This window comes from Ranitomeya imitator, chromosome 1 (genome assembly GCF_032444005.1).
Source record: "Ranitomeya imitator isolate aRanImi1 chromosome 1, aRanImi1.pri, whole genome shotgun sequence".
Taxonomy (NCBI): domain Eukaryota; kingdom Metazoa; phylum Chordata; class Amphibia; order Anura; family Dendrobatidae; genus Ranitomeya; species Ranitomeya imitator.
Window position 1 is genome coordinate 424,811,942 of NC_091282.1, and position 24,265 is coordinate 424,836,206.

The following is a 24,265-nucleotide window of genomic DNA, read 5'->3' on the forward strand; positions in this document are numbered from 1 at the left end:
AGGGATCACAATAGCGCAGACTCCTGTACAGCAAATAACAACGCTCAGGAGGCTGCGCCCAGCACCAAGGCGTTATTTATGTGCACCTGTGCCGCGTCTCCTTAAAAAGACAAGTCACGCCTCCAATACAGTTCTACTGTACAATGGGCAAAATTGTGTACGTCTTTCCTTCTGCGTGTGCAATGAGCAAAATTGAAAGAGCAACCTCTCACTTGTGGAGCATTACTGCTGCACAAGGTGTGGCTCTTCTACATTGTAACACCTGAGGGTGGGTTAAAGGTTAACTTTGAAATTGGTTCAATTAGGCTTCTGCCTACACTCTGCTCCTCTCCTCCTCCTGCTGACCCTGGGTTCAAAGACCGCCAGTTTCTGCCCGGACGTGCTAGCTGCACAGAGAAGAACACCAGCCAATGTGTTAGTGGGGTTCAGCACTGCCAGCTGTTCCCCTGCTGTGTAGCCGGCATCGTGTCCAGCACAAGCCACGCTGGCACAACAGACCAAAAGCTGCCACCAGTGCAGGCTTCGGCCTACACTCTGCTCCTATCCTCCTCCTGCTGACCCTGGGCTCTAACACCGCCAGTTTTTGCCCGGGCGTGCTAGCTGCACAGAGAAGAACACCAGCCAATGTGTTAGTGGGGTTCAGCACCGCCAGCTGTTCCCCTGCTGTGTAGCCGGCAACGTGACCTGCAAACGCCACGCAGGCACATGAACTGAAATTGAAGGGAGCCTGCCCCCCACCCCCAGGTGTTTCTATGTCTAACAGCCACCTTGTACAGCAGTAATGCTGCATTTGTACAAGGTGGCTGACTTTTTCTACTTGCCCACGTGGAACTCAACACGTACAAAATGTGTCTCATTGAGACCATTCCACTGTCCCTGAGGTGTGACTTTCCTTTCTAATGATACGCAGCACCCCTCTTGGTAGCGCTTTCCGTCTTCTGACATCATTGGTTAACTTGCTGCACCTGTGCGTCCGCCCTGCTCGACACAACGCCCAACGGTGTCTTACTTATTTTGACAGCGAGGGTGTGATTGATGGGCATGTGCAGTGCATATGTTCGCCTGTCTTCACTAATCTCCTTCCGCCTTCTTCAGACTATGCGGCCTCATGGCCGCGGCATGCGATAAGGGATCAGCTGAGGCCGCCCAGCCTGAAGCAGGTGTAAGGACATGTGTGAGCGGCGAGCATATTTACTGCACAAGGCCACGAATCCCATCCCCGCAGTGTGATTTTTTGAAAACACACTGTGTGTCTGGGATTCATGGCCATCGCTAACCGCACCGGCCTACATGAAATGAGGTCATAAGACGGCCAGCACTTACAGGGCATTGCCAAGGGATAACGCAAGAGCGCAGACTCCTGTACAGCAAATATCAATGCTCAGGAGGATGCGCCCAGCACCTAGGTGTAAATTGTGACACCTGTGCTGCGTCTCCTTAAAAAGACAAGTCACGCCTCCACTACAGTTTGACTGTAGAATGGGCGGAATTGTTTACGTGTTTCATTCAGCGTGTGCAAGTAGACAAATTAATAGAGCAACCTTTGACTTGTGCAGCATTAATGCTGCACAAGGTGTGGCTCTTGTACTTTGTAACACCTGAGGGGGGTTAAAGGTTACCTTTGAAATTGGTTCAACTAGGCTTCAGCCTACACTCTGCTCCTCTCCTCCTCCTGCTGATCCTGGGCTCTAACACCGCCAGTTTTTGCCCTGGACTGCTAGCTGCACAGAGAAAAACACCCGCCAATGTGTCAGTGGGGTTCAGCACCGCCAGCTGTTCCCCTGCTGTGTAGTCGGCAACGTGTCCAGCACAAGCCACGCTGGCACAACCGAACAAAAGCTGCCACCAGTGCAGGCTTCGGCCTACACTCTGCTCCTATCCTCCTCCTGCTGACCCTGGGCTCTAACACCGCCAGTTTTTGCCCGGGACTGCTAGCTGCACAGAGAAAAACACCCGCCAATGTGTCAGTGGGGTTCAGCACCGCCAGCTGTTCCCCTGCTGTGTTGTCGGCAACGTGTCTAGCACAAGCCACGCTGGCACAACCGAACCAAAGCTGCCACCAGTGCAGGCTGCGGCCTACACTCTGCTCCTCTCCTCCTCCTGCTGACCCTGGGCTCTAACACTGCTAGTTTTTGCCCGGAAGTGCTAGCTGCACAGAGAAAAACACCCGCCAATGTGTCAGTGGGGTTCAGCACCGCCAGCTGTTCCCCTGCTGTGTAGCCGGCAATGTGACCTGCAAACGCCACGCAGGCACATGAACTGAAATTAAAGGGACCCTGTCACCCACCCCAAGGTGTTTATATGTGTAACAGCCAACTTGTACAGCAGTACTGCTGCATTTGTACAAGGTGGCTGACTTTTTCTCCTTGCCCACGTTGAATGTAACACGTACAAAATGTGTCTCATTACAGACCATTGCAATGTCCCTGAGGTGTGACTTTCCTTTTTAATGACACGCAGCACCCCCCTTTGTAGCACTGCCCGTCTTCTGACATCATTGGTTGGCTGGCTGCGCCTGTGCGTCCGCCCTGCCTGAAACAACGCTCCTCGTTGTGGTTCTACTAGGCTTCGGCCTACACTCTGCTCCTCTCCTCCTCCTGCTGACCCTGGGCTCTAACACCGCTAGTTTTTGCCCGGTAGTGCTAGCTGCACAGAGAAGAACACCAGCCAATGTGTTAGTGGGGTTCAGCACCGCCAGCTGTTCCCCCGCTGTGTAGCCGGCATCGTGTCCAGCACAAGCCACGCTGGCACAACTGACCAAAAGCTGCCACCAGTGCAGGCTTCGGCCTACACTCTGCTCCTCTCCTCCTCCTGCTGACCCTGGGCTCAAACACCGTCAGTTTTTGCCCGGACGTGCTATCTGCACAGAGAAGAACACCAGCCAATGTGTTAATGGGGTTCAGCACCGCCAGCTGTTCCCCTGCTGTGTAGCCGGCAACGTGACCTGCAAACGCCACGCAGGCACATGAACTGAAATTGAAGGGAGCCTGGCCCCCACCCCCAGGTGTTTCTATGTATAACAGCCACCTTGTACAGCAGTACTGCTGCATTTGTACAAGGTGGTTGACTTTTTCTCCTTGCCCACGTTGAATGTAACACGTACAAAATGTGTCTCATTACAGACCATTACAATGTCCCTGAGTTGTGACTTTCCTTTCTAATGATACGCAGCACAACCCTTGGTAGCGCTGCCCGTCTTCTGACATCATTGGTTAGCTGGCTGCGCCTGTGCGTCCGCCCTGCTAGAACAACACCCCTCGGTGTCTTATTTATATTGTCAGCGAGGGTGTGATTGATGGGCACGAGCAGTGCATATCTTCGCCTGTTTTTACTCATCTCCTTCCGCCTTCTTCAGACTGTGCGGCCTCATGGCCGCGGCATGCGAGAAGGGATCAGCAGAGGCCGCCCAGTCTGTAGCAGGTGTAAGGACGTGTGTGAGCGGCGAAAATATTTACTGCTCAAGGCCACGAATCCCAGCACTGCAGTGTGACTTTATGAAAAGGCACTGTGGGTCTGGGATTCATGGCCATCGTTAACCGCACCAGCCAACATGAAATGAGGTCATAAGACGGGCAGCGCTAACAAGGTATTGCCAAGGGAGAACACAAGAGCGCAGACTCCTGTACTGCAAATAACAACGCTCTGGAATCTGCGCCCAGCACCTAGGTGTAAATTTTGACACCTGTGCTGAGTCTTCTTAAAAAGACAAGTCACGCCTCCACTAGTGTTTGACAGTATAATTGGCTAAATAGTGTACGTGTTTTATTCAGCGTGTGCAAGGAGCAAAATTAATAGAGCAACATTTTAATTGTGCAGCATTAATGCTGCACAAGGTGTGGCTCTTGTACCTTGCAACACCTGAGGGGGGTTAAAGGTTACCTTTGAAATTGGTTCTACTAGGCTTCGGCCTACACTCTGCTCCTCTCCTCCTCCTGCTGACCCTGGGCTCTAACACCGCTAGTTTTTGCCCGGAAGTGCTAGCTGCACAGAGAAAAACACCAGCCAATGTGTTAGTGGGGTTCAGCACCGCCAGCTGTTCCCCTGCTGTGTAGCCGGCATCGTGTCCAGCACAAGCCACGCTGGCACAACTGACCAAAAGCTGCCACCAGTGCAGGCTTCGGCCTACACTCTGCTCCTCTCCTCCTCCTGCAGACCCTGGGATCTAACACCGCTAGTTTTTGCCCGGGCGTGCTAGCTGCACAGAGAAAAACACCAGCCAATGTGTTAGTGGGGTTCAGCACCGCCAGCTGTTCCCCTGCTGTGTAGCCGGCATCGTGTCCAGCACAAGCCACGCTGGCACAACTTACCAAAAGCTGCCACCAGTGCAGGCTTCGGCCTACACTCTGCTCCTCTCCTCCTCCTGCTGAACCTGGATTCAAACACCGCCAGTTTTTGCCCGGACGTGCTAGCTGCACAGAGAAGAACACCAGCCAATGTGTTAGTGGGGTTCCGCACCGCCAGCTGTTCCCCTGCTGTGTAGCCGGCAACGTGACCTGCAAACGCCACGCAGGCACATGAAATGAAATTGAAGGGAGCCTGGCCCCCACCCCCAGGTGTTTCTATGTCTAACAGCCACCTTGTACAGCAGTAATGCTGCATTTGTACAAGGTGGCTGACTTTTTCTACTTGCCCACATGGAACTCATCACGTACAAAATGTGTCTCATTGAGAACATTCCACTGTCCCTGAGTTGTGACTTTCCTTTCTAATGATACGCAGCACCACCCTTGGTAGCGCTGCCCGTCTTTTGACATCATTGGTTAGCTGGCTGCGCCTGTGCATCCGCCCTGCTAGAAACAACGCCTCTCGGTGTCTTATTTGTTTTGTCAGCGAGGGTGTGGTTTATGGGCACGAGCAGTGCATATGTTCACCTGTCGTCACTCATCTCCTTCCGCCTTCTTCAGACTGTGTGGCCTCATGGCCGCGGCATGCGAGAAGGGATCAGCAGAGGCCGCCCAGTCTGAAGCAGGTGTAAGGACGTGTGTGAGTGGCGAAAATATTTACTGCTCAAGGCCACGAATCCCAGCACCGCAGTGTGACTTTATGAAAAGGCACTGTGGGTCTGGGATTCATGGCCATCGTTAACCGCACCGGCCAACATGAAATGAGGTCATAAGACGGGCAGCGCTAACAGGGCATTGCCAAGGGATAACACAAGAGCGCAGACTCCTGTACAGCAAATAACAACGCTCAGGAAGCTGCGCCAAGCACCAAGGCGTTATTTGGGACACCTGTGCTGCGTCTCCTTAAAAAGACAAGTCACGCCTCCACTACAGTTTGACTGTAGAATAGGCTAAATTGTGTACGTCTTTCATTTAGCGTGTGCAAGTTGACAAATTAATAGAGCAACCTTTCACTTGTGCAGCATTAATGCCTAACAAGGTGTGGCTCTTGTACTTTGTAACACCTGAGGGGGGGGTTAAAGGTTTCCTTTGAAATTGGTTCAACTAGGCTTCGGCCTACACTCTGCTCCTCTCCTCCTCCTGCTGCCCCTGGGCTCTAACACCGCTAGTTTTTGCCCGGAAGTGCTAGCTGCACAGAGAAAAACACCCACCATTGTGTCAGTGGGGTTCAGCAACGCCAGCTGTTCCCCCACTGTGTAGCCGGCAAAGTGTCCTGCAAACGCATTGCAGACACAAAGCTGCCTCCAGTGCAGGCTTCGGCCTACACTCTGCTCCCCCTGCTTACCCTTTGCTCCAACACCGCTAGTTGGGGCTGTAGGAAGACAATCTTTAATAGGCAACGCATCCTGGTTCCAGCACCGTCAGCTGTTTCCGGGTAGTGTCAAGCTCACTGAGACGCCTATGCTTGCCCCGTCGTGTTGCGGTCGAGTTAGCCAACTCCAGGGTGCCTCCAGTTTAGGAGCTTCCTATGTGGGCTGCTTGAATTGGTAGTCAAGGCTGGTTCTGTAGTGCCAGTAGGCCAAGCTCCCCCTGTAGGACTGTTGGGGTTCGGTAACTGCGGCTGCCTCACGGCCTAGCTGTTCTCTCCTCTCTTGTGGACCTTCTGGTCCACCACCTGGTTCCAGCACCGTCAGCTGGTTCCGGGCCGAGCCTTTGGCTTAGGTGCCTCCTCCTGGGTATCCGAGTTCCGCCAACGTCAGGCGGTCCTTGGTAGTGCTTTTCAGCGCGGGCACCTACAGCTTAGTAACCGGGTTCCAGCACCGTCAGCTGGTCCTCGGTGCCATTGGCTCTTGCACACTGGGGCCACGCATCCGGGTTCCAGCACCGCCAGCTGGTTCTTGGCAGTGTTTTTGTCATGGGTACTCCCTCGTGCCCAGCCTGGTTCCAGCACCATCAGCTGTTTCCGGGTAGTGTCAAGCTCACTGAGACGCCTATGCTTGCCCCGTCGTGTTGCGGTCGGGTTAGCCAACTCCAGGGTGCCTCCAGTTTAGGAGCTTCCTATGTGGGCTGCGTGAATTGGTAGTCAAGGCTGGTTCTGTAGTGCCAGTAGGCCAAGCTCCCCCTGTAGGACTGTTGGGGTTCGGTAACTGCGGCTGCCTCGCGGCCTAGCTGTTCTCCCCTCTCCTGTGGACCTTCTGGTCCACCACCTGGTTCCAGCACCGTCAGCTGGTTCCGGGCCGAGCCTTTGGCTTAGGTGCCTCCTCCTGGGTATCCGAGTTCCGCCAACGTCAGGCGGTCCTTGGTAGTGCTTTTAAGCGCAGGCACCTACAGCTTAGTAACCGGGTTCCAGCACCGTCAGCAGTTCCTCGGTGCCATTGGCTCTTGCACACTGGGGCAACGCATCCAGGTTCCAGCACCGCCAGCTGGTTCTCGGCAGTGTTTTTGTCACGGGTACTCCCTCGTGTCCAGCCTGGTTCCAGCACCGTCAGCTGTTTCCGGGTAGTGTCAAGCTCACTAAGACGCCTATGCTTGCCCCGTCGTGTTGCGGTCGGGTTAGCCAACTCCAGGGTGCCTCCAGTTTAGGAGCTTCCTATGTGGGCTGCGTGAATTGGTAGTCAAGGCTGGTTCTGTAGTGCCAGTAGGCCAAGCTCCCCATGTAGGACTGTTGGGGTTCGGTAACTGCGGCTGCCTCGCGGCCTAGCTGTTCTCCCCTCTCCTGTGGACCTTCTGGTCCACCACCTGGTTCCAGCACCGTCAGCTGGTTCCAGGCCGAGCCTTTGGCTTAGGTGCCTCCTCCTGGGTATCCGAGTTCCGCCAACGTCAGGCGGTCCTTGGTAGTGCTTTTAAGCGCAGGCACCTACAGCTTAGTAACCGGGTTCCAGCACCGTCAGCTGGTCCTCGGTGCCATTGGCTCTTGCACACTGGGGCAACGCATCCGGGTTCCAGCACCGCCAGCTGGTTCCCGGCAGTGTTTTTCTCACGGGTACTCCCTCGTGCCCAGCCTGGTTCCAGCACCGTCAGCTGTTTCCGGGTACTGTCAAACTCACTGAGACACCTATGCGTTGCCCCGTCGTGTTGCGGTCGAGTTAGCCAACTCCAGGGTGCCTCCAGTTTAGGAGCTTCCTATGTGGGCTGCGTGAATTGGTAGTCAAGGCTGGTTCTGTAGTGCCAGTAGGCCAAGCTCCCCCTGTAGGACTGTTGGGGTTCGGTAACTGCGGCTGCCTCGCGGCCTAGCTGTTCTCTCCTCTCCTGTGGACCTTCTGGTCCACATCCTGGTTCCAGCACCGTCAGCTGGTTCTCGATAGTGTCTTTTGCTCTTGTACCTTCTGCTCCCCATCCTGGTTCCAGTACCGTCAGCTGGTTCCGGGCAGAGCCTTTGGCTTAGGTGCCTCCTTCTGGGTATCCAAGTTCCACCAACGTCAGGTGGTCCTTGGTAGTGCTTTCAGGCACGGGTACCTCCTGCTTAGTAACCGGGTTCCAGTAACGTCAGCTGGTCCTCGGTAGTTCCATTGGCTCTTGGACCTTCGGCTACCCATCCGGGTTCCAGTACCGTCAGCTGGTTCTCGGCAGTGTCTTTTGCTCTTGTACCTTCTGCTCCCCATCCTAGTTCCAGTAACGTCAGCTGGTTCCGGGCAGAGCCTTTGGCTTAGGTGCCTCCTTCTGGGTATCCGAGTTCCGCCAACGTCAAGCCGGTCCTTGGTAGTGCTTTTTAGCACGGGTACCTCCTGCTTAGTAACCGGGTTCCAGTAACGTCAGCTGGTCCTCGGTAGTTCCATAGGCTCTTGAACCTTCGTGTAGCCATCCGAGTTCCAGTTCCATCAGCTGGTTCTTGGCATTTTCTCAGCCTTCTTGTACCTTCTGCTACATTTCCAATTTGAAGACCCTAAAGTCGACGACCCGGAAGACCACCCCGATGACGACGACGACGGCGTAGACGACGACCCTGGAGACGACGACCCTGGAGACGATGACATGGAAGACCGAGAATCAGAAGAACAAGAGGCTGCAGAACAAAGAGCAGAAGAACATTAAGCATAACACTTAATATCAGAGCAAAAGATATTATCTAAATTATATGCAGAAGAAGACTAAGCAGTGTATGGGGGTGAGTCCGTTCCTCCTCGTGGTGCCCCTGGATAAAGCCTGATGCTACAGGCCAAACTGAACGCGGACAAATGTAACTTTTGTGACTGGCAGAACGGAAGGTGTAATCTTCAAACCACGGGAATGCCTGTCACAAATGAGAATATGATGAAGAAGTAGAATAGGAAGAATAATAATAGTTGAAGAAAATGAATATGAATAATGTAATAAAAAAAAGGTAGAAGATGAAGAAGAAGATGAATAAGGTGAAGAAGAAGTTGATGTCAAAGATGCTGATGATGATGATGAAGATGATAGTGTGGGAAAAGTAAAAAAAAAAGAAGGGGAAGGGCGTGGAATAGTGAAACATCAATATCTGACAAAACCAAAAAAAAATTACATAGTCAATATCTTTGTCACTCCGAACGTCTTTAAAAAAAAAAAAAAATAAGGCTATTCTATTTGATTGGGCTAAACCTCTATGACTTTAATGTCTCCGCCACCTCCCCAAATACATCCTGCATTATTCTTTGTTGTTTTCCTTCATGTAGAATGAACCTACAAGGAAAGAAAGGGTTTATTTAATTCCGATATTTTGGTCCCATTGACTTGCATTGGGATCGGGTATCGGTATCGGCGATATCCGATATTTTTGGAATATCGGCCGATCCAATCCGATACCGATACTTTCCGATATCGGAAGGTATCGCTCAACACTACTTATTATATTTCCCTAACTAATGGGGGGATGAAGGGGGTTTGATTTACATTTATAGTGGGTTTATTAGCGGATATTTATGATTGGCAGCTGTCACATTAAAAGACGCTTTTTTTTGCAAAAAATAGTTTTTGCTTCTCCACATTTTGAGAGCTATAATTTTTCCATATTTTGGTCTACAGAGTCACGTGAGGTCTTGTTTTCTGCGGGACAATTTGTCGCTTTTTATTGGTACTATTTTCGGGCATGTGACATTTTTTGATCGCTTTTTATTTCGATTTTTGTGAGGAAGAATGAACAAAAACCAGCAATTCGTGAATTTCTTTTTGGGGGGCGTTAATACCATTCCACGTTTGATAATATTGATAAAGCAGTTTTATTCTTCAGGTCAGTACGATTACAGTTGATAACTCATTTATATCATTTTTTTATGTTTTGGAACTTTTATACGATAAAATCTATTTCATATAAAAAATAATTATTTTTGCATCGCTTTATTCTGAGGACTATAACTTTTATATTTTTTCGCTGATGATACTGTATGGTGGCTCGTTTTTTGCGGGACAATATGACATTTTCAGCGGTACCATATTTATTGATATCCATATTTTTGATCGCGTGTTATTCCACTTTTTGTTTTTTTTTACGGTGATCACTGAAGGGGTTATCTAGGGGGACAGTTTTATAAGTCGGGTCGTTACGGACGCGGCACTACTAAATATGTGTACTGTTATTGCTTTTTTATTATTTAGACAAAGAAATGTATTTATTGGAACAATATTTTTTTTCTTTATTTAGGAAAAAAAATTTTTTTTAAAACATGTAAATACTTTTTTTTTACTCTTTTACTTTATCCCAGGGAGGGACATCATGCTATAATGTCAGATAGCTGATCTGACACTTTGCAAAGCACTGTGTCAGATCAGCGATCTGACAGGCAGTGCTCCAGGCTTGCCGACGCCTGCTCTGAGCAGGCGCTTGCAAGCCACCTCCCTGCAGGACCCAGAAAGAGCCCCGCGGGCATTTTGGATCTGAAGCCTGCAGGAAGGAGACCCTCTGATCAACGCGATCACATTGCATTGTTCTGAGGGTCTCAGGGAAACATGCAGGGAGCCCCCCTCCCTGCGCAATGCTTCCCTATGCCGCCGGAAAGCTGCGATCATGTTTGATCGCAGAGTTCCGGGGGTTAATGTGCCGGGAGCGGTCCGTGACTGCTCCTGGCACATAGTGCCGGATGTCAGCTGTAATAATCAGCTGACACCTGGCGGCGATCGGCCGCACTCCCCCCGTGAGCACAGCCGATTGCCTATGACATACTATTCCGTCCATGGGAAGTAGGGCCCGAGTCACAAGGATGGAATAGCACGTCTAATGGCAGAAAGAGGTTAAAGATTAGTAAAAACATGTAAAAAAACAATAACATGAATCCACACAATGTAAAAAAGGCAAGCCATACTGATCCCACGATAAATTTACCGTGTGAGGATCAAGAAGAGTTGAGTGCAGAAAACTGGATTAAAACATAACAACTCTTTATTATCTACTATATAATTGTCTAAGGGTCACTTCCATCTTTCTGTCTGTCTGTCCTTCTATCTGTCAAGGATATTCATTGGTCGCGGCCTCTGTCTGTCATGGAATCCAAGTCGCTGATTGGTCTCGCCAGCTGCCTGTCATGGCTGCCGCGACCAATCAGTGACGGGCACAGTCCGATTAGTCCCTCCCTACTCCCCTGCAGTTAGTGCCCAGCGCCCGCTCGCTCCATACTCCCCTCTGGTCACCGCTCACACAGGGTTAATGCCAGCGTGACGGACCGCGTTATGCCGCGAGTTACGCAGTCCGTCACCGCTGCTATTAACCCTGTGTGCCCCCAACGTTTTACTATTGATGATGCCTATGCAGCGTCAATAGTAAAAAAATCTAATGTTAAAAATAATAATAAAAAAAACCTGCTATACTCACCCTCCGTAGTCCGAGGATGCGCTCGCGCCTTCTGCCAGCTTCCGGTCCCAGAGATGCATTACGAAATTACCTAGAAGACTTAGCGGTCTCGCGAGACCGCTAAGTCTTCTTGGTAATTTTGCAATGCATCCTGGGAACGGAAGATGGCGGCAGCCACGCGCCCATCGCCACAGCGCAGTTGGATCCCAGGGGGTGAGTACGTAACTATTTTTTATTTTAATTCTTTTTTTTATCAGGGAGATGTGCCCACACTGCTAAATACTGCATGGGCTGCGTTGGCTATATGGCTGCTATATACTACGTGTGCAGTACTATATACTACATGGCTGCTATATACTACGTGGGCTGTACTATATACTACATGGCTACTATATACTATGTGGGCAGTACTATATACTACATGGCTGCTATATACTACGTGGGCAGTACTATATACTACATGGCTGCTATATACTATGTGGGCAGTACTATATACTACATGGCTGCTATATACTACGTGGGCAGTGTTATATACTACATGGCTGCTGTATACTATGTGGCCTGTGTTAGATACGGCATGGGCTGCGTTATATACAATGCATCGGGTATTCTACAATATATATGTATGTATATAACAGCCACATACTATATAGCACAGGCCACGTACTATTTGTATGCTATATACTACATGGCTCCTATATACTACGTGGCCTGTGCTATATAGTATGTGGCTGCTATATACATACATATTCTAGAATACCCAATGTGTTAGAATCGGGCCACCATCTAGTAATATTATAAAACCCAAATAAGCATTTCTGATTTTGTTCAAAAATCAGAAAAAGTGATTCCCACAATGTAAGAGAGAGAATAGCAGTGTTGGAAACTTAAAACATAACATTTAATAATATATTTAAAAAATATCAAAGACACAACAAACATAAATATCAGAACCCTCAAAGACCTGCAAGAGACCAAATCAGCTCAGTCAGGGCGCCAACGGTGGTCTATCCTGTGCTACCCATGCCAGTACCAATGGCAGTGTAGTAAACAGACCTAATGGGATATAGCAAGCATGTATCCGTGCTAGTACCACTAACGCCTTGTCAATCAAACCCCAGTAATATACTTAAGATCCATAGAATAAAACTAGAATGGTCTCACTCAATTCTGTTTGTAGCTGTTTGTATCTTGGACCTCTGGCAAAGAGTCAAAGAACCTCATGTGTAGCTAAAGGTGTTTAAATCACTGAGAAAATCATCCATATCATGGGTTTGAATCTTTATGCCATTTCCATTAAGAACTATGTGGTCTTTCTTTCAACCTGACATGGTGGAGCCCTTGTATCCTGGCTGCCATATCCCCTGATGAGTCTTAGTGGGATGAAATAGATCGGGTGGTGGTTCTTTCTGGAAATGGCATAAAGATTCTTATTTCATGCAATAAAATGCAAATTAATTATGGAAAAATCTTACATTGTTATTTTCCAGAATTTTTTTTTGATTCTATCTCTCACAGTTGAAATGTACCTATGATAAAAATTACAGACATCTACATTCTTTGTACGTTGGAAAACTTTCAAAATCTCCAACTTGTCAAATACTTTTTTTCCCCACTCTATATAACAGGATGGGGGAGATGTATACCAGGATGGGCACAGGAAAGGGGACATATATACCAATATGGACAACATATATACCAGGAAGGGAGACTTATATACCAGGATGCCGAATATATATACCAGGATGGGTCAAGAATGAGGGACATATATACCAGGATGGGGACATATAATATATCAGGAATGGGACCAGGAAGAGAACAACTACACCAGTATGAGGAACATATATATCAGGAATGGGTCCAGGATGAGGGATATAACAGACGAGAGAAATATATATGCATTGGGATAGAGGACATATATACCAAAGTTTACGCAGGATGGAGGATATTACCACAATTGGGCAAGAGGGCTACACATACAGTTGTGTGAAAAAGTGTTGCCCCCTTCCTGATTTCCTATTTTTTTTCATGTTTGTCACACTTAAATGTTTCAGATAACCAAATAAATTTAAATACTAGACAATGATAACACAAGTAAAGATAAAATGCAGTTTTTAAATGAGGGTTTTCATTATTAAGGGAAAAAGAAATCCAAACCTACAGGGCCCTGTGTGAAAAAGTGATTACCCCTAAGCGTAATAACTGGTTGGGCCGCCATTTGCAGCAACTACTACAATCAAGCATTTGTGATAACTGGAAATGAGTATATTACAACAATTTACAGGAATTTTTGCCCACTCATCTTTGCATAATTGTTGTAATTGAGCCACATTGGAGGGTTTGCGAGCATGAACCACCTTTTTAAGGTCATTCCACAGCATTTCAAGAATTTGACTAGGCCACTCCAAAGTCTTAATTTTATTTTTTATTAAACCATTCCGAGATGGACTTACTGTTGTGTTTTGGATTATCCTTCTGCATAACCCAAGTGTGCCATAGCTTGAGGTCACAAACAGATGGCAGAACATGCTCCTTCAGGATTTTTTGGTAGACAGCAGAAATCATTTACCACGGCAAATCTTCAAGGTCCTCAAGAAGCAAAACAGCCCCAAATCATCATACTGCCACCACCATATTTTACTGTTGGTATGATGGTCCTTTCTGAAATGCTGTGTTACTTCTATGTCAGATGTAATGGAACATATACCTCACAAAAAGTTCAACTTTTGCACTGTCAGTCCACAGAGCATTTTCCTAAAAGTCTTGGGGATCATAAAGATGTTTTCTGGCAAAACTGAGACGAGCCTACAGTGGGTACGGAAAGTATTCAGACCCCTTTAAATGTTTCACTCTTTGCTTCATTGCAGCCATTTGGTAAATTCTAATAAGTTCACTATTTTAACATTAAGGTATAGTCTGCACCCCATCTTGACTGAAAAAAACAGAAATGTAGAATATTTAGCAAATTTAATAAAATAGAAAAGCTGAAATATCACATGGTCATAAGTATTAGGACCCTTTGCTAGACGCTCATATTTAAGTCACATGCTGTCCATTTCCTTGTGATCCTCCTTGAGATAGTTCTATTCCTTCAATGCAGTCCAGCTGTGTTTAATTAAACTGATAGGACTTGATTTGGAAAGGTACACACCTGTCTATATAAGACCTCACAGTTCACAGTGCATGTCAGACCAGATAAGAATCATGAGGTCAAAGGAACTGGCCAAGGAGCTCAGAGACAGAATTGTGGAAAGGCACAGATCTTGCCAAGATTACAAAAGAATTTCTGCAGTACTCAAGGTTCCTAAGAACACATTGGCCTCCATAATCCTTAAATGGAAGAAGTTTGGGGCCACCTGAAGTCTTCTTTTCCTGTCCAGCCAAACTGAGCAATCGTGGGAGAAGAGCCTTGGTGAGAGAGGTAAAGAAAAAGCCCAAAATCACTGTGGGTGAGCTCTAGAGATGCAGTAGGGAAATGGGAAAAAGTTCCACAAAGTCAACTATCGCTGAAGCGCTCCACTAGAGTGGCCTCTCCTCAGTGCAAGACATATGAAAGACTGCACAAGACTATGATAAATAAGTTTCTCTGGTCTGATGAGATGAAGATAGACCTTTTTTGTGATAATTCTAAGTGGTATGTGTGGAGAAAACCAGGCACTGCTCATCACCTGCCCAATACAATGCCAACAGTGAAACATAGTGGTGGCAGATTCATGCAAAGGGGGTGTTTTTCAGCTGCAGGGACAGGATGACTGGTTGTCATTGAAGGAAACATGAATGCTGCCAAGTATAGAAATATCCTGGATGAAAACCTTTTCCAGAGTGCTCTGGACCTCAGACTTGGCCAAAGGTTCACCTTCCAACAAGACAATGACCCTAAGCACACAGCTAAAATAACAAAGGAGTGGCTTCAGAACAACTCTGTGACCATACTTAACTGGCCCAGCCAGAGCACTGACCTAAACCCAATTAAGCATCTCTGGAGAGACCTGAAAATGCCTGTCCAATGTTCACCATCCAACCTGGAGAGGATCTGCAAGGAAGAATGGCAGAAGATCCCCAAATCCAGGTGTGAAAAACTTGTTGCATTATTCCCAAGAAGACTCATAGCTGTACTAGCTCAAAAGGGTGCTTCTACTCAATACTGAGCAAAGGATCTGAATACTTATGACCATGTGATATTTAAGTTTTTCTTTTTAATACATTTGTAAAAATTACTAGATTTTTGATTTTTTCAGTCAAGGTGGGATGCAGAGTGCACCTTAATGTTAAAATAATGAACTTTTTTGAATTTACCAAATGCCTGCAATGAAACAAAGAGTAAAAAATTTAAAGAGGTATGAATACATTCCATACCCACTGTATATGCTCTTATTGCTCAGCAGTGGTTTTCATCTTATAACCCTGCATGCAGGCCATTTTTGCCCATTATCTTTCTTTACTGAGGCAAATGAGACCTGCAATTCTTTGGATGTTATTGTGTGGTATTTTTGTGACCTCTTGGATGAGTCGTAGCTGCGCTATTGGGGGAATTTTGGTTGGCCAGCCACTCCTGGAAAGGTTCACCACTGTTCCATATTTTCAACATTTGCGGATAATGGCTCTCACTGTGGTTTGCTGCAGTCCCAAAGCTTTAGAAATTGCTTTGCAACCTTTTCCAGACTGATATATCTCAATTATTTTGTTGGTTTGCTCTACTTCCCTTTGTCAGATTGGTTCTATTTAAGTGATTTCTTGATTGAGAGCAGGTGTGGCAGTAATCAGGCCTGGGTGTGGCTAGGGAATTTAAACCCAGTTTCCTAAACCACTGGTAATTTATGCTTTAAGGGCCTGGGGAAATCACTTTTTCATGCAGGGTCCTGTAGGTTTGGATTTCTGTTTCACTTAATAATAAAGACCCTCATTTATAAACTGCATTTTGGGCTCACTTGTGTTATCTTTTTCTAATATTTAAATTTGTTTGGTGATTTTAAACATTAGAGTGTAACACACATGCAAAAGAATTGGAAATCAGGAAGGGGTAAATACTTTTTCACACAACTGTATGCCCTTATAGAATGTAGAACACTGCAAGAACCCATGCATAGAACCAACATGTGGCATCCCAGATCCAAATTTCCCACCAGAGACCATTGAGCACTAGTTACGTGACTGTCACTAATAATATTTGTCAAGTAAAGAATTTTTGCATCTCTTACAAACTACGTATGCACTGCACTAGGTAGTGCAGAGTGGATCTTTATTACCTAACACAGTATATGTGATAAATGTTTGATCATTTGGGGTGCCATTATCATTATAACAGGATCTTAAGTCCTTCGACTCAACTCACAGAATGACGAGAAAAATATGAAGAACCTATGAATGAAGCAAATATCAAGCTTTCACTGTGCCAAATGTGCCTGACAAAGGTAGCGGAGTAATCCTGTCTGGTACTGTTTTCAACTATTAACTGTCCCGTGGATGTTTTAAATGTCCATTTTGTATGGGATTTTAAACTGTAGATACATTAAAGAATGATACCCATCAACACCTGCAGTAAATGCAGTACAGAATACAAAAATTACTTTAAAAGTGGTGCTTTTCCAGTAATAAATTAGGGAAGCCACAGAGAATATACATTTTCAGATGTCTACGTTTCCAGCTTGCTAAATTGTGTTTTATAAAGGGAATACCACTGTTTGCTGTTGGATTCATGAAGCAATAACAGAGAAAACCCGGGGAGATGATATAATAGGCATAGAGCCAGGAATTGTTTTAATGTTATTCCAAAGTATAAGTGTAGGTTAAAAATACCTACCAACATAAGGGTATATCAATGACACCTGTGTTTAACAGTCTTGTAAATAATATGAATTATATAAAATAAATGGCCTCAATTTTATTCACATTAAATCATAACGAACATTACACTTGTCTCCATTTGATAATTTGCTTTCAAGCAGAAGCAGTTTTTAAATTTTTACATAACAGTTTCTTAATGTACAAAAATAGACTTGTTGCCAAAACCTTTACAAATGACATATGGCAGAAATATAATCCAGAATTTTTTATCTATTTTGAATTGTTTAACATATGGATCTTTTCAGCTTCATTGTACGAAAGAGTATACAGCACTTGCCACACAGTAAAATACTAAGCATAAACTTCCAACAAGTTGTCTTCTACCAGAAAGTCATATTTGGGCACAAATAGAGACATTGTAATTGCATTATTTTTTGCGGGGGAGAGGCTGTGGGGAATATCTATGTTGAGCTTAGTAATGCCACTGATACCCATGTATCTAAGCAGTATTCAGGTGTGGGAGCATGCTAGGTTCATAATCACCCTATCCACAATAGATATTTTTTAGAGCATTCCTCTCTTACCCAAAACAAAGATATGTTGCAAAGAAACACTTCCACCTTGAAGGACTTAGCATGTCCATGAATTTAATGTTGTTAATTGTTTGTCCACTACTTGAACAATGCCTTTCAAGTCAAGTCCCTGTTTCCCCTCCAGTAAATAATAACACCTATATTCAACTTTGGTGGCGGGGCTGGTCCAGTGGTGTTGTCACTGGCAGTCCCGGTGGCTGTCCTGGGGCTCATGTAACATTGTTATGTCACTCCATCTTTGCTGCCACTCAGCATTGACCCCACTCTCCCTTCTTCGGACAAATCATGACGTCTGAATGAAGTGAGAGCTGCTGCTGGTCTCTTGCTTTTTCCAAATATCAACTACATTTGTAGGACAGGAGCCAGCACTGATTGATTATGTCACACCAGCCCTGGGAGAGCAAACTTTTTTTTTTTCATGATTGCCCCAATTCTATTTATGTCACAATGCTTGTCAATGAAATTTGCGCTCAACCTTTTTCTGAAAGAAATGATGCACTTTTACATTTACAACAGTTTTGCAAAAAGAAAATTATGATATTGGTATGGTCACAAATAAGGACATTTCTATAAAAATATAAAAATCCATCATCTTATCCGCTTGAATCCAGAACTACAGCCCTTGACTTATTACAGTCTCTAGTTGAAAGGGATCTTAAACATGTGAAATTGTGAAACAAACCAAGCAAAAAAATCTTACTAAAAATCAGTTTAAAGCAATAAAAGAGTTGTGCTCCAATAAAGACCTAGTTATATGACAATCGGACAAATCTGGTTGCGTATGTACAATATGAGAGACTTGGGGTAAAATAAATCCAAAGTATAATATTTAAAAATTAAGCAAAATTTTGCTATGAAAAAATAACAATAGATGGCACAATAAATACATATAAAAAAGACAGTCAAAGGCGATGGCACACAGTATTAAAAAACTGCAGATTTACAATATTATAACCGGTATGGGAAATAAGATAGACATATAATAACAGATTGGGCTGACAAAATGGTTTTTACCTGGGCAATGCCAGATAAACGTTCAGAAAGGAGGTCAAAAGTGGACTATGAAGGTGCGTAAGTCCTGGAACACCATATACAAAAACACATATGTTTGTAGTAAAGGCTCCCCAGTTTTTAAATGTACAGTATACAGCTTTGTCAAAAATTAAGACACCACCACATCAAAACCCTGTCATGGGCAGCTCAATCTCCAGACCTGAACCCCTTTGGAAACCTCTGCAATGTAATCAAGAGGATGATGGATAGTCACAAGCCATCAAACAAAGAAGAACTGCTTACATTTTTGCGCCAGAAGCAGTGTGAAAAACTGGTGGAAAGCATGCCAAGACGCATGAAAGATGTGATTAAAAATCATGGTTATTCCACAAAATATTGATTTCTGAACTCTTCCTTAGTTACAACATTAGTATTGTTGTTTCTAAATGATTGTGAACTTGTTTTCTTTGCATTATTTGAGGTCTGAAAGCACTGTTTTTTTTATTTTGACCATTTCTCCTTTTCAGAAAAAAAATACATTTATTGCTTGACAAATCGGAGAGATGTTGTCAGAAGTTTAACCCCTTTACCCCCAAGGGTGGTTTGCACGTTAATGACCGGGCCAATTTTTACAATTCTGACCACTGTTCCTTTATGAGGTTATAACTCTGGAACGCTTCAACAGATCCCAGTGATTCTGACATTGCTTTCTCGTGACATATTGTACTTCATGATAGTTGTAAAATTTCTTTGATATTACCTGCGTTTATTTGTGAAAAAAATGGAAATTTGGCGAAGATTTTGAAAATTTCGCAATTTTCCAACTTTGAATTTTTATGCAATTAAATCACAGAGATATGTCACACAAAATACTTAGTAAGTAACATTTCCCACATGTCTACTTTACATCAGGGGAGTTAGGGAGTTATAAGGGTTTAAAGTTTTTTTTTAGGGACCACATCTCATTTGAAGTCATTTTAAAGGGACTCTGTCACCTGAATTTGGCGGGACTGGTTTTGGGTCATATGGGCGGAGTTTTCGGGTGTTTGATTCACCCTTTCCTTACCCGCTGGCTGCATGCTGGCTGCAATATTGGATTGAATTTCATTCTCTGTCCTCCATAGTACACACCTGCACAAAGCAATCTTGCCTTGTGCAGGCGTGTACTATGGAGGACAGAGAATGAACTTCAATCCAATATTGCAGCCAGCATGCAGCCAGCGGGTAAGGAAAGGGTGAATCAAACACCTGAAAACTCCACCCATATGACCCAAAACCAGTCCCGCCAAATTCAGGTGACAGGTTCCCTTTAAGGGGACTAACTCCCACATGACCAGTCCAGAGATAAGACAGCTGAACATAAACTCAGAACTGGATCATGACAGCCACATTTTTTCTTGATTTCTTCTAGTGTTTCCTAAAGCCAGAAAGTTGCCATTTGAAATGACTTTAATTTTGTGCCATGTCTGTGAACTGCTTTTTTTCTACAAAATTAAACAACTGAATAAACATCCTCCAAGGTCGGTGATTCCATAATTTTACCAGGGGGTGTATTTAAAATCCTAAAAGTGCACTAAAAAATGCTTACATTTGTGCTACACTTTTTTTTTCTAAATAAAGGTATTTAGTAAAACTTGAAATATTTAAATGAGTTTTATTGTTTATAGTCAGTTTCTCAGACAACCTTTTTGAGACCAGAATTACTTTACACTTAAAGCAGCACTCCATCATTTTTTTTTGTTACACCGCTAGAGTGATACTTTAAATGTAAGTCTCCTGCCCCCTTTCTGATACTCACCTTCTGGCATTTTCATCTGCTTTTGCTGTTGTTCTCGTCGGTCTTCAGCGAAAAATGTCCTGCCTGCTGCTCGGGTGTTTCATGGAATACGTCGGAGGTCACTTTTCAATATAAGTCTATAAGTGCCTTGTCATAGACTTGTATTGAGAGTCTGTGAAGAATCTTCTGACTTCCGGACAGTCAGAAGCTACTGTCACAAAATGGCCCAACGGGACCGGAGTGGTGTCAAAAAACTTTGAAGATGCTGGAAAGTGAGCATAAGAGAAGGGGCAGTGGGCTTTCATTTGAAATGCCACTTGAGCGCTAAAAAAACCCCGCTGGGGTGGTGCTTTAACAAAAAGCCTGCTAAAGTAAGATGTATATTATTTATTTAATATTTATTTGGTAGTTTTAATTGTAAAGATCTAAAATAGATAGTTTTGAAATGGTGTTCAAGCTAAATGCATTAACCCATATTTTTCCAGAATACATGTATTTTTATATGGTACTGAACAAAAGTGTTAAAAATAGGGAAATTTTTGTTATTCAAATGGTAGAGCAGCAGCCAGAGTTTGCTAATAGATGTTGTGTTTTGGATGAAAATTTTTATTTCGTGCTGATTGATAGTGATTTTGCTCCTGATGTGTTTTTCCAAATTATGGCCAATATTTAAACTATAGTTATTAAGAAATCCTGCAGTTATATTATAGGAAATATACATAATAACAGTATCATCCAGTCCACTGACAAACTGTTTAGATTAGATCCTTTCCAAATTACCTAACGTAATATTAATAAAACATATGGATGAGATTTTCCATAGAGATGGTTAAAGATAGATTTTATGCGGTTGCTACATATAATCAGGGCTATGTGAAATATATAAAAGCCCCTCCGATATCAAAGATAGTTCCACTGCCGGTTTTGTTCTAAGGGAGCCTTGTCAATCATGGAAGACTTCAAATAAATGTAAGAGACTTTTTACGTCTGGATTTTAAACTCTATTCATCTATCTGCAGATATCAACAGTGCAATGGTACGATCACATCAAATAAGAAAATACCGTGGTATTCATTTTAGATGGAAGCATATTTCCGTCATTTAGGCAGGCTGCTTTAAAATGATCACACAGTGATAAAACTAAGAATTTTATACACCATGAAAGATAATTTCCTCTCTCCTTGCATTACTTTACAATTACTGGAAGAAAAGTTTCAGATAAAGACGTTTTTTTCTTTCTGTTCCATTCTAGAGTTGTTATCGAGAATAGTCAAATTCATGAAAAATTTGAGATATTTGTGAATATTATCTAGTATTAGATTATTTTATGTAATTTTTTTTAGTTTTTCCAGACTATAGCAATAGTTAAAGGGGTTGTGTCTAGTGTTGAGCATTCCGATACCGCAAGTATCGGGTATCGGCCGATATTTGCGGTATCGGAATTCCGATACCGAGTTCCGATATTTTTGTGATATCGGGAACGGTATCAGAATCTATATTCATGTGTAAAATAAAGAATAAAAATAAAAAATATTGATATGCTCACCCTCGGATGCGCCCTGGTTGAAACCGCTGTAACCGGCAGTCTCCCCTCCTAAGAATGAGCGAGTGAAGGACCTGCGATGACGTCGCGGCTTGTGATTGGTTGCGTGAGCGGTCACATGAGCGGTCACGCGACCAATCACAAGCCGCAACGTCGGTCACATGAGCGGTCACGCGACCAATCACAAGCCGCGACGTCATCGAAGGTCCTTCACCCTGCATTCTTAGGAACAGAGGCTGCCAGTTACACCGCTTATAGCCAGGGGCCGTTGGAGGGGTGAGTATATCGATATTTTTTTATTTTTATTCTTTATTTTTTACATGAATATGGATCCCAGGGCCTGAAGGAGAGTTTCCTCTCCTTCAGACCCTGGGAACCATAGAGGATATCTTCCGATATTTGTGTCCCATTGACTTGTATTGGTATCGGATATTGGTATCGGCGCTATCCGATATTTTTCGGATATCGGCCGATACAATCCGATACCGATACTTTCAAATATCGGAAGGTATCGCTCAACACTAGTTGTGTCACCATCATATTAATATTTACATAGTAACATAGTAACATAGTTAGAAAGGCCGAAAAAAGACATTTGTCCATCCAGTTCAGCCTATATTCCATCATAATAAATACCCAGATCTACGTCCTTCTACAGAACCTAATAATTGTATGATACAATATTGTTCTGCTCCAGGAAGACATCCAGGCCTCTCTTGAACCCCTCGACTGAGTTCGCCATCACCACCTCCTCAGGCAAGCAATTCCAGATTCTCACTGCCCTAACAGTAAAGAATCCTCTTCTATGTTGGTGGAAAAACCTTCTCTCCTCCAGACGCAAAGAATGCCCCCTTGTGCCCGTCACCTTCCTTGGTATAAACAGATCCTCAGCGAGATATTTGTATTGTCCCCTTATATACTTATACATGGTTATTAGATCGCCCCTCAGTCGTCTTTTTTCTAGACTAAATAATCCTAATTTCGCTAATCTATCTGGGTATTGTAGTTCTCCCATCCCCTTTATTAATTTTGTTGCCCTCCTTTGTACTCTCTCTAGTTCCATTATATCCTTCCTGAGCACCGGTGCCCAAAACTGGACACAGTACTCCATGTGCGGTCTAACTAGGGATTTGTACAGAGGCAGTATAATGCTCTCATCATGTGTATCCAGACCTCTTTTAATGCACCCCATGATCCTGTTTGCCTTGGCAGCTGCTGCCTGGCACTGGCTGCTCCAGGTAAGTTTATCATTAACTAGGATCCCCAAGTCCTTCTCCCTGTCAGATTTACCCAGTGGTTTCCCGTTCAGTGTGTAATGGTGATATTGATTCCCTCTTCCCATGTGTATAACCTTACATTTATCATTGTTAAACCTCATCTGCCACCTTTCAGCCCAAGTTTCCAACTTATCCAGATCCATCTGTAGCAGAATACTATCTTCTCTTGTATTAACTGCTTTACATAGTTTTGTATCATCTGCAAATATCGATATTTTACTGTGTAAACCTTCTACCAGATCATTAATGAATATGTTGAAGAGAACAGGTCCCAATACTGACCCCTGCGGTACCCCACTGGTCACAGCGACCCAGTTAGAGACTATACCATTTATAACCACCCTCTGCTTTCTATCACTAAGCCAGTTACTAACCCATTTACACACATTTTCCCCCAGACCAAGCATTCTCATTTTGTGTACCAACCTCTTGTGCGGCACGGTATCAAACGCTTTGGAAAAATCGAGATATACCACGTCCAATGACTCACCGTGGTCCAGCCTATAGCTTACCTCTTCATAAAAACTGATTAGATTGGTTTGACAGGAGCGATTTCTCATAAACCCATGCTGATATGGAGTTAAACAGTTATTCTCATTGAGATAATCCAAAATAACATCCCTCAGAAACCCTTCAAATATTTTACCAACAATAGAGGTTAGACTTACTGGCCTATAATTTCCAGGTTCACTTTTAGAGCCCTTTTTGAATATTGGCACCACATTTGCTATGCGCCAGTCCTGCGGAACAGACCCTGTCGCTATAGAGTCACTAAAAATAAGAAATAATGGTTTATCTATTACATTACTTAGTTCTCTTAGTACTCGTGGGTGTATGCCATCCGGACCCGGAGATTTATCTATTTTAATCTTATTTAGCCGGTTTCGCACCTCTTCTTGGGTTAGATTGGTGACCCATAATATAGGGTTTTCATTGTTTCTTGGGATTTCACCTAGCATTTCATTTTCCACCGTGAATACCGTGGAGAAGAAGGTGTTTAATATGTTAGCTTTTTCCTCGTCATCTACAACCATTCTTTCCTCACTATTTTTTAAGGGGCCTACATTTTCAGTTTTTATTCTTTTACTATTGATATAGTTGAAGAACAGTTTGGGATTAGTTTTACTCTCCTTAGCAATGTGCTTAGCAAATACATTTATTTGTGTAGAAAACAGAACTTTAGATATTTTAGCATTTCACACTTTATAATAAT